Raw genomic sequence first — 12,462 nt, 5'->3', positions numbered from 1 at the left:
AGCCCACCATGTTTGGTAGAAAATGCTGTTCTGTTTAAAAAATACGAAATTATGGTTTACTTCTCTATAATACAAACATGTAAAAAGATGAAAACACTGTACATATTTTCACCATCTAGATGACTCTATATACATGAAAAATGAAGTAATGCATGAATAAATTTTGAGAATCAAAACATTTCAAAAATGCACAAAATACAAAGAAATCTATCTCTTTTTCATCCTTTTGTAAAAAAGATAATCACTATGAATTGTTTCTCATTTTTTTGATTAAGAAATAATCATATGCTTATAGCCAGAGGTGGGTACCTGGGTGATGCAAATGGTTAAGTACTCAGCTATTAACCGGAAGATTGGAGGTTCAGATACATAGAGAGAAGCCTTGGAAGAAAAACCTGGAAATCTACTTCCAAAAGATCATAGCCATGGAAAACAGTTCTACTCTGGAACACATGGGGTCACCATGAATCACAATTAAATCAAGGGGGACATTTTTTCAAAATCAATAGTAGATAGGAATTGAGCTAAAAAATTTCTGATATAACTGTGGGGGAAAATAAGGAAGTGTGCATGCAGCTCTACATACAAGGATTAAGTGAAAGTCTATGTAATGAACTGTGGGGTCCTTTCTTCTCTCTGCTTCCAGAATTCCAGCTCACATGTACACACTACCACAAGAATCCTCCACTACCATGTCCATATCCCAGGTGGAGGTTAGGGTGGGGACAGAATGGAGAGGGATTTTTTTTTCCAGGAGAAAATATGTGGCCTATATCATACTGCCTGGTTACCTGCAAGTTATCCCCAAAAACATATACACCCTGCCAAACATTTAGAGATTCCAAAGAGCTTTTTCATTTCATCACATTTAAATATAACTTGAGAATTTCTGCTTCCAGATAGATGATAGGATTAGTGAATTGGAAGACCAATCAGTAGAAATCTGTCTTTGAATTTAAACAAGAATTTCTACTGCATATATTGTGAGTTGTATTGTGAGTAGCGACTCCTCTATTTCCCTTAACAACTCAGCTGGGTCCTAAAATTGAAAAATCAAGACTTTCTATTCCTGTTGTTAGTAGTTATCTACCCCTGGTGGCACAGTGCTTAAGCGCCTACATACTAACTGAAAGGTCAGCAGTTTGAGCCACCAGCCCCTCCATGGGAGAAAGATGTGGCAGCCACCTTCAGTAAAGGTTAACCCAGTGCAGTCGAGTCGATTCCGACTCAAGCTTAGAAAACCCTATAGTGCAGTTTTACTCTTTCCTATAAGGTTGCTATGAGTCAGAATCATCTCAAGAGTAGCGGATTTGGTTTTATTTTTGATTAGGTTACCAAAGGTTCTTTTGACATTCTTCATCCCAAGCAACCTGACATTGTATTTATGCCTACCATTTATTATATAGTTCTCTACACTTTTGCTGGTAAATGTTCATCTCTTATTTGCACCTCATCATGAAAGAATGGTGGGTGTATTTAGTTTTACTTCTTGCATGTCATAATAAAATTAAAATTGTTATTTTGTAGATAATGAATTAGGTACTGGGTTTAAGTCAATCTTATTTAGTTATTAAAAAGAAAGCACTGATTTTTTTTTTTTTTTTTTGTAAAATCATGTTAATTATAAAAGCCCTCATGGACTTAGGGGAAAATTAGAAATTATCAGTACCTCAGGATGCTGGGAGTACTAGTGTGACATCTCTTGTATTCCCTGAGCTCGTACATGATTCACCTTTTTTATCTTACCTCACTTTTTTACTCACTACTGTCTTTATGTTCTCTGTTCCCTCCAAATATCTGCTTACACTTTTTTTTTTTGGTTTTTGAGACAAGAGTTCTCCTTTTATGAGTTCTACAAACTTCTTCTTCCCTCCAGTTTACCTAGTTAGAATTCCAGAGAGGAAATTTGAATAAGCATGCTTATAGTTGAGTAGAGTAGTAGAGTAATTTAGATCACTGGCCATTCTATGGAGAATCTGTCCTAAGTCAAGATCCATTCCTGGTACAAACCACTGTGATTAGAAGGGAAGAGGAAAAGAGTAATGGGATCCATAATATGACAACCCAAGGTGTTTGTTTAGCATGGAGGGTTAACAGCCTAGCATTCTTAAAAAATGATGAAAATATTTTATCAGCTACTCAAAATTTTTACCTAGTCATATCATGTTTGCTAAACTCGGTTTGTTTCTATAGTTTTCACTATCCTTTTTCCCATGTCTTAGTAATTACTTTCTACTGATTTGATACATCTCAAAATTGGAATCTTCCAGATTCAAAATTAAAAAAAAAAACTTAGGACACGAACACATGGGTTGGAGAAAATTATTTTGAAAATTTCCTTCCACTTTTATATATTTTCCTTAAATGGATGCTATTGTATTGTGACAAATATCCTTCAATTTCTTCTTTTGAGCTGCCATCCAGTCGGTCCCAGCACACAATGGGTGGGATGCTGCCTGGCCCTGAGCCAACCCCATGATTGGTTACCCCATCATTGTGATCCATAGGGTTTCAATGGCGGATTTTCAGAAGTAGACCACCAGGCTTTTCTTCTAAAAAAAAAAACTTCTAGTCCATGTTAATTTGAAAGATTCACTGAAATCTGTTAGGCATCATAGTGACATACAGGTCTCCACTGAGAAACGGGCTGTGGCTGTGTATGAGGTGCATCGGCCAGGAATCAAACCAGTATCTCTCACATGGAAGGCAAGAATTCTACTACTCAATCGCAAATGTCCACCCTCAGACCTAATAGGATGTATATAGTGAAAAAAAAGAAAGAAAAAGAAAAATAACAATTGCATTTAAGTTTAACCTTCATTGCAGAAAAAAGCAGAATAATATCAATATAAATAAGTTATCAGCCTTGAAAATGGAAGCAAGGAAAGACTCTTAGTAAATTCCATATGATTGCATTATGGTTTATTCCTTGCAAAGAAAGAAATAAGGTTTTTTTTTTTTTTAATTTTTTTTGTCATTGGCCTTAAAACTTTACAAATATTTAACATCATATATTTGAAGCAATTTTAAAGAATTTAAAATCACATTTGAAAAGCCAAAGCAATAAACAAGTTAAACAACAACAACAATAAACAGTTCATTTTTACTAGCCGTTGCAAGAATTACCAAGGGAATGCCAGTGGGATTACACTCAGCTCCCTCAGTGCCTTTAAATGCTCCTTCTAATACCATCAGCACAGATTCTCCAGGAGCGCCCAGACCCTGTGCATTTAGAGATGTGGATCTTGCTGCTCACTGCTGTACAGAACTGAAGAAGGCAAGAGCAAAAGGCTGAGTTGCATCTGATACTTTACCTGCAGTTTGATAACAAAAATCTCATTCTCATTTTGACTAAATATGCTATTTTCAATATATTTATTTTAAATGTAAGTTGAAAGCTAGATACCAAGAATGAACACTTTTTCACTGTTATTTATTTTTTTCGAAGAGCTGTATTTATTATTTTGAGCTAGAATAGTTTTTTTTTTCTATATGCTGTCATGAGTTCAAATGGTCAAGAACATCTTTTCAAATATTGATGAAAATTGATGGATGACAAGTATGTGAGTTTCTTCACTTTCTTTCCCTTCTCTTCCCTTCTTTTTCCATTTATTCCCTCCTCTTCTCCTCCTCAGTTTTCTTACGGTTTCCTTTCTTTTTTTGAGTGCATGAATCCCTTTAAAGCTATCTCTTTGAATATCTATAGAATCAGTGTTTAAGGATATATTTTTCCATGGATGCTCTGAAAATATAGCTGGCTCTTAGTCATTCTGTTATTATCTTTAGATTCTTGTAATTCTGATCACAGCTTGGCATTTTTATTAGTTTACAAGTCAAGTAAAAGAGACCTATTCTAATGGAAAATTGACCATGGAATGCTATCTTGAAATCCTGGCTCCTAACTTGGGGCTATTTCGTTCTGGGAGAAGAGACTGAGGGAAATTGTGGAGTGTTTTTTTACTCTTCTTCAAATAGAAAGCAATGCTAAAAAGCTATAAATATTTGAAAACATTAACAAATGATTGAATAATACAAGCAATAAGCAGAATAAGAAATAGTAAGGGAATGATGGTGATATTAACTAAAAATTTTGATAAATTAATTAATAATTGATTTAGTAAATCTCTTGATGAATAAAGATTAGTTCTTAGTGGCTGGAAGAATCCATGAAGACTATACTTCCTCATTTACTGGTAAGGAGGAAATAGGCGCCCATAAAACCAAAAGCCAAACCCAATTCTGACTCATGCCATAGAGTGATCATAATACTATCAACCTACCTACCCAGCTACGTGGCTGATTTTGTGGCTGTTAGGTGCCATCCAGTCTTTCTGACTCATAGCCACCCTATATACACTACCTGGTTCTGCGCCACCCTCATAATCATTGCTATGCTTGAGCCCATTGTTGCAGTCACTGTGTTAAGGGTATTCCTCTTTTTAGCTGACCCTCTACCTCACCAGGCATGATGTCCTTCTCCAGGGAAGTGTCCCTCCTGATAACATGTCCAAAGTATCTCAGAAGAAGTTTTGCCACCCTTGCTTCCAAGGGATATTTTGGCTCTACTTCTTCCATGACAGATTTGTTTGTTTTTCTGGCAGTTATGTTATATTTAATATTTTTTGCCAACACCATAATTTATAGGCATTCATTCTTCTTTGGTCTTCTTTACTGTCCAGGTTTCACATGCAGATGAGGCAATTGAAAGTATCACGGTTGGGTCAGGCACACCTTAGTTTTCAAAGTGACATCTTTGCTTCTCAACATTTTAAAGAGGTTTTTGCAGCAGATCTGCCTTTGTTATGTCCTTTGATATATTCAGCATTGATTGTGGATTCAAATAAAATGCAACCCTTGACAACTTCAATTTTTTATCCATTTGGCATGATGTTGCTTATTGGTCCAGTTGTGAGGGTTTTGTTTTCTTGATGTTGAGGTGTAATCCATACTCAGGTCTGTAGTCTTTGATCTTCATCAGTAAGTGCTTCCATTCCTCTTCATTTTCAGCAAGCAAGGTTAAGTCATCTGCATATTAAAAAACAGGTTGTAAACAAACCTTCATCCAATCCTGATGTTGAATTCTTCTTAGTATTGTCAAGATTCTTGGATTATTTGCTCACATACAGATACAATAATAATAATAATAATAATAATAAAAAAATCCCTGATGAACGCTTTATCTGACTTTAAACCAGGCAGTATCCCATTGTTCTGTTTGAACAAATGCCTCTTGTTCTATGTATAGATTCCACATAAGCATAATTAAGTGTTCTGGAATTCCCATTCTTTCCAATTTTATGCATAATTTTTTTCTGATCCACACAGTCAAATGCCTTTGTAAAGTCAATAAAACACAGGTAAACATCATTCTGGTATTCTTTGCGTTCAGCCAAGATCCAGGTGACATCAGCAATGATATCCCTTATTCCAACTCCTCCACTGAATCTGGCTTGAATTTCTGGCAGTCCTCTGTCAATGTAGTGCTGCAGCTGTTTTTTAATTATCTTCAGCAAAATGTTAATTGATTGTGATTGTAATTATACTGTTCCATACTCTCCACATTTTGTTGGATCATTTTCCTTTAGAATGGGCACAAATATGGATATTTTCTAGTCAGTTGGTTCGGTAGCTATCTTCCAAATTCCTTGGCATAGACAAGTGAGCACCTCCAGTGCTGCATCTGTTGTTGAAATGTTTCTATTGGCATTCCCTCATTTCCTGGAGCCTTGTTTTTGGCAATATCTTCAGTGCACCTTGGATTTCTTCCTTCAGTACCATTGATTCTTGATCGTGTGCTACCTCCTGAAATGGCTGGACATGGACCAATTAGTTCTGGTACTGTGACTCTGTGTATTCCTTCCACCCTCTTGTGCTGCTTCCTGCATCATTCAATATTTTGCCCATAGAATCCTTCAGAAGTGCAACTGGAGGCTTAAATTTTTTCTTCACTTCTTTCAGTATGAGAAATACTGAGAGTGTGCTTGTGTTTTGGTTTTCTAACTTCAGGTCTTTTCACATTTCATTGTAATTCCTCACCTTTTCTACTTGCCTTTGGAAATTTCCTGTTCAGCTCTTTTGCTTCATCATTTCTTCCTTTTGCTTTAGTTACTCTATGTTTAAGAGCGACTTTCGGAGTCTCTTCTGACGTCCATTTTGGTCTTTTATTTCTCTCTTTTTAATGAACTTTTGCTTTCTTCATGTGTGATGTACCTGATGTCATCCCACTGCACCTGTGGCTTTTGGTCATTAGCGTTCAATGCATCAATTCTATCCTTAAGGTCTCCAAATTCAGGTGGGTTACACTCAAGGTCAAATTTTGCCCATTATGGACTTGTTTTAACTTTCTTCTGCTTCAGTTTCTACTTTCTCATCAGCGATAGTCTGTTCTGCAGTCATCTCCTAGCTTTGTTCTGACTGATGAAATTGAGCTTTTCCATCACTTTTCCACAGTTGTAGCCTATGTGGTTGATACTATTATTTTATCACTGTTTTACAAATCAGAAACCAAGACTCAGAGAGTTATGTAACTTCCCTAAGATTACTCAACAGTTAAGTGGTGGACCATTTACATAAACTCCTTTTGTCTGCCGCAAGTGCTTTTACCCACTATGAAAATCTGCCTCCCTTGTGGATACACTTATCATTTACATTTTTGATAGTCAATATTAATATTTTTTCCTAAGAAAACATGTCTATGAGGCTAAGTAAATCAAGATGTTCCCGGAAATCAGGCAGTGTGGGAATTTTTGTTTGTTTGTTTATTTTTTTAGAGAGCATGGTATAGCAGAGTGAGTCTTAATGTCCTGAATATCTCTTTCAGGATGCTGTCCATTGCAAATTTTTTTCATGAACTTGTTGGAACAGAAATAAGAATTTCAGACTATCAGAATCTTTACCCTGATGTTTGTGGTGAATGTATAGATATTAGAAGCAGTTAACGTTTTCTGTAGCATAGCTTGGTATTCAGCATCCTCTCCGATCTCTTACACATTTTCTGTTTCCTTCCATTAAAACTGTAATGAGCCAGTGTTCAGCAAATCAAGGAGTCATGAGAAAGAATAAATTGTAAATTTGAATCTTCATTGATAACAGTTGTTACATTTAAGAGATCATTTGGAAATTTATTCATACCCTATCAGGATTGCAAAAGTATAACTAGGCATATGCTTGTTAATGTTGATACTAAAAGCAAATTCAGGTAAAAGTATAAAAAGAGATGTACCTATTGACATAAATGTAGATATAAATACATATATATATATATATATATATATATATATTTTTATTTCTTTATCTCAGAAACCTCCTTGTAGCAGAATGGGGGACAGAAATGTATCTGGCCAGTTATAGTTACATTTTACATGCACCTGGGATTTAAATAATGAAAATTCATGGAATATAATGGTGAGGGGTAACATCTCTATATATACATTTACTAAATAAATAGAAGAAACAATAAGGAAACTAAGAAAGAACAAGTTATGTAAAAGTTCACTGAATACTACTACTGGATTGTGGCTTCTCTTTTATTTTGTGTAACTTCATTCAGCACATAATGCATTCTCCTTAAACCATATTAAAATTACTGAATTTCCAATTAATTAACTTTGATTACAGAAGTAATATAATATAATCCCCTAATAGAGAAATTAACCCTTTTACAACACTAAAATTCCCTTTGACCATCACTTCCTTTCCTCCCTAAAAAAAAAAAAAAAAGAGGTAAGGATTTCCTTCCACATCTTTTCCAATGCGTTTATTAACACACAGGTACTCGTAGAAAGTATATAGCATTCTATATAGGTTTTTTTTTTTAACATACAATTTATCATACTATGATTATTTTTGTGCATTTAATTAATTTTTAAACTCAAATATATCTCAGTGATTTACCCATGTTAGACGCTCAAATAGATCCAATATTTAAACTTCTGCCTAATTTTCAATAGTAAGGACGTATTTCATGTTATCTATATGCTTTTTATATGTTATTACTGTTAGGTATTTAGATTATTTCCAGTTATCCCAATTTTTAACAAGGCTGTTATGTATGTCTTTTTGAAAGATTTCTGAGGATATTTCACTGGATCACATGCTGATTCCCTAAATCATCATCCAAATTTTATATGGTTTGGTTTTTACAAAACTTATGAGCATTTCATTATTGTTTAATTGGTATTTCCCTGATTTTAATGAGGTTGAGTAGTTTTATATATGCTCAGTGACTAGTTAAATTGTTCTGTATCTTGCTTATTCAAATGTTTTGCAAAATCATGTGTTTTTTTATCATTGTTGTTGTATGCTGTCAAGTTGATTCCATCTCACAGAGATGCTTTATAACCAGGTAGATCTGCCCTCACAGAGTTTCCAAGGCTGAAATGCTTATGGGAGCCAATTGCCAAGTCTTTTCTCCTGCAGAACTGCTGGGTGGTTTTGAATCACTGATCTTCATGTTACCAGCAATGACTTAACCACTGCATTACAGGTTTCCTTAAAAAGGCATTGTTAATCTTTATGTTATTATTTGCAGGCGTTACAAGTATTTAATCACATCCTGTCACTTTTTAAAGATCTTTGCTCAAATTGAGTTTTGTTATACAGAAGTTTGAATGTATTACAGTTACTCTTTATGAATTTTCTACCCTAAAATATCAATAGTTATTCTTCCAGTATTATTTTCTAGTTTGGTTTGATACACTTGTATCTTTCAACCATCTGGAATGTGTAGTTTTTTGAATAGTGAGGTAGTTTTTTTTTTTTTTTTAAATCAGATGGAGATTCAAATTCTTAACATCAGTTACTGAAAAGTCCATTATTCCATATTAATATCAAATGTTAACTTAAACATAGGATAAATATGCATATATTTCTGCTTGTGTATATTGACTGTCTAATTCTATACCACCTGCCTGGTGTGTCTGGTGACAATTCCCACTCTTGCTGCCGCAGTTCTAAAATGTTTAAGCAAAAAACCTGAACTGTAAAATATGAACTATTAAGCAATCATCATCCGCTTGTAATTTTGAAAGCTAACCTCAGGGACTTCAAGTGATTTAAGAAGTGCTTTTCAGCTTTTCAGAAAAAGGAAGAAGAAAATAGAAAGGACAGAATTTGAAATACCTTATTCCAAACTCCCTACCATTGAGTCAGTTCTGACTCACAGTGACCCTGTAGAACAGGGTATAATTGCCTCACAGATTTTCCAAGGTTTAAGTCTGTATGGAAGCAGACTGCCACTCTTTCCTCCAGGGAGTGGCTGCTGGGTTTGAACCACTGACCTTTTGTTTAGCAGTAGAGTGCTTTAACCATGTACCACCAGGGCTCCTAGATATTTTATTTCAGATTATCAAAGAATGTTCGTTTACGTTTATTAACATATGTCATGTACTGAATATTATTAAGGTGCTTGAAGGTAAAAGTAGATTATTTAGAGGCTTATAAATGTTTACATCTTCTCTATGAGTCGGAATCAACTCTACCGCAATGAACTAAACAAGTGTTTCTTGCTCCCTTTTTCAGCTGGAATATCTGGAAGTGAGTGTTCAGTAAATAACTGAGTCATATATTTGTTTGTTCCTGGGTGGTGTAAATGGTTTGTGTCCAACTACTAACCTAAAGGGTCACGATTCAAACCCACTCACCACCACCACAGAAGAAAGTCCTGGTGATCTCGTTCTTTAAAAATTACATCCAGCCGAACCCTGTGGGGCAGTTCTGCTCTGTAACAAACAGGGTCTCCGTGGTTAGAATCAATGTGGTGGCAATGGGTTTGCATTGGGTTTATTATATACTTATAACTAACATACATTTATACAAGAATGCATAACAACTATGTAATACACATACATATGTATAAATAAGTCATTATGAAGAGGTCCTTAAAAATTGAGGAAGAGGTGACATGACTCATTAAGAAACAACTAGAATGTCCCCAATGTGAAATATTTATTTTTGCTTGTAATACCCGATACCATTACATAACACCACAAATTAATTTGCTTAAAATATTTCACGCCTCTTCCATAGCACCCTAAATTAACTCCCGTATTTTTTATTTTTTTCAGATAAACGATTTCACACTCATACTTTCTCCTCCTTTATGAAATCATGCTGCTGAATAATAATGTGACTGAGTTCATTCTGCTTGGGCTGACACAAGATCCTGTTAAAAAGAAAATAGTGTTTGCCTTTTTTTGCTTTCCTACTTAGGGACATTGTTGGATAACTCGTTGATTATTGTTACCACTAAGACCAGTCGGGCACTTGGAAGTCCAATGTACTTCTTCCTTTTCTACTTATCCTTATCTGGTACCTGGTTTTCTACTTCCATAGCCCCTAGAATGATTGTGGATGCCCTTCTGAAGAATAGCACTATCTCTTTCAGTGAGTGCATGATCCAAGCCTTTTCATTTCATTTCTTTGGCTGCTTGGAGGTCTTGATCCTTATCCTGATGACCATTGACCGCTATGTGGCCATCTGTAAGCCCCTGCACTACATGAGCATCATGAGCCGGCGGGTCTGCAGTGTATTGGTAGCTCTAGCCTGGGTAGCGTCATGTGTGCATTCTTCAGTTCAGATTTTTCTGACCTTGCGTTTACCTTTCTGTGGTACCAATGTGATTGATCACTATTTATGTGACTTGCAGCCCTTGTTGAAACTTGCCTGTACAGACACCTATGTGACCAATCTGCTACTGGTATCCAATAGTGGGGCTATTTGCACAGTGGGTTTTGTCATGCTGATGTTCTCCTATGTTATCATCTTGCATTCTCTGAGAAACCACAGTGCTGAAGGGAGGAAAAAAGCCCTTTCCACCTGCATATCATATATCATTGTAGTCATCTTGTTCTTTGGTCCTTGTATATTTATATACACACGCCCCACAACTACCTTCCCCATGGATAAGATGATAACTGTGTTTTATACATTTGGAACACCTTTGATTAACCCTCTGATTTATACACTGAGAAACGCAGAGGTGAAGAATGCCATGAGGAAGCTATGGAGCAAGAAACTAGTCTCAGATTACCAAAGATGAACAAAAGTTTCAAACCCTTTTTCAGAATTTGGATTGACCTAGAAGAATTCAACAGAAAATATTACCTTCTTATTGTGGATTTAATGGAATCCTATATGGGGAAATGTCAGCTAATTCCTTCAGGAAAATAAGCAATATGAAAACATTCACTTGTTAAAGTTGAGTCAATTTCATGTAGAGGAAGAAAAACACAAGGTACAAACAGGTATATAAGGACCTTTGTCGTAGATTTTCCACCAGTTCTCTCTGTCTCTTCTCAATGATTACAATGACTTGAGGTTTTGATCTGTTGTTTTCTCTTTCATTCTTCATGTTGTTTTCTGGTGTTGCTGGAATCTTAAAATCAGGTTTACAGTTCGAACCCACCCAGGAGAGCTAAGAAAGAACGAGCTGATGAATCTATTTCCATAAAGTTGATAGCCAAAAACCCTATGGAACATTTATCTGTAACACATGGAGTTGCATGAATCAGAATCAACTCAGTGGCAATGGATTTTTTGTTGGTTTGATTTTTTTGTTGTTGTTGTTTTTATTGTTATTATAGTTTGCACTCAATTTGCTTACATTCCAAACCTAGTAGATTTTCCCTTTTCAAAACAGAGTGGATAAGCCACAGGAGAATTTACGGGCTTAGAAACAGGAATATATACGCCATAAGTAAAAAAAAAAAAATAGTGAGTTTTTAATATAATCCAGAGAAGAGAATAACTTGAGTAGAGAGGATTGAAGTGATTATATGAAAGGTACATTTCTGCAGTGGAGATGGAAACCAACTTTTGTCACTATCCATCTAACACCAGAGCCTTTAATTATATGAGTATTAAAAGCCTATCTTCAATTTAATATCTTAATTGTATCAATAAAGAAAATCAAAATGAGTGTTTGAGTCTTCAGTTTCGACTTTTTTGTTCTAAATCAAATTACATCTATTAAATTTTACTAATTTTATTGCAACAAGAGCAATAACATTTCTTTATTTTGATAAAATGACCATCTACTTTTCTGAGTGGACTTGGAAAGCTATGGATTCTACCGTGAACTCTAGTGACAAATATACATCAATTTTTTTTTAAGATTATGTGAACTTGAAGGTGAAATTTGCAACAAGTAGTTTATTATTGATTATGGAAGTTATAGTTTTGCTGCTATTGAAAAGTTGGCATAGTAGTAGATTCCAGTTGTCAGAGTTTTAGCTGGTGTTTTCTTCTATTTCAAGGTAAGGAAAAGATTAAAAAAAAGAAAGAAGTGCATATTGGATACAGATTAGATGCCTACCAAGAAACACTCCATCTATTATGTCTCCTTGACATCCACTCAGTATAGAGCCCCTGCTACCAATGTCACCACATCTGCTGCAGGTAGAGATTGTGCTCTAGACCAGAGTCAGTATTTGATTTTTAAAAAATGGGAAAAAAAAGTGGCA

General features: G+C 35.2%; 1 pseudogene; it reads left to right on the top strand.

Annotated features, from left to right (window-relative positions):
• Window positions 1-10,107: 10,107 nt before the first annotated feature.
• LOC126079653 (olfactory receptor 4C16-like) lies at window positions 10,108-11,039 on the top strand (annotated as a pseudogene).
• Window positions 11,040-12,462: the final 1,423 nt, after the last annotated feature.

This window comes from Elephas maximus, chromosome 7 (genome assembly GCF_024166365.1).
Source record: "Elephas maximus indicus isolate mEleMax1 chromosome 7, mEleMax1 primary haplotype, whole genome shotgun sequence".
NCBI classification, from domain to species: domain Eukaryota; kingdom Metazoa; phylum Chordata; class Mammalia; order Proboscidea; family Elephantidae; genus Elephas; species Elephas maximus.
This window is presented reverse-complemented; position numbering and strand designations above follow the sequence as displayed.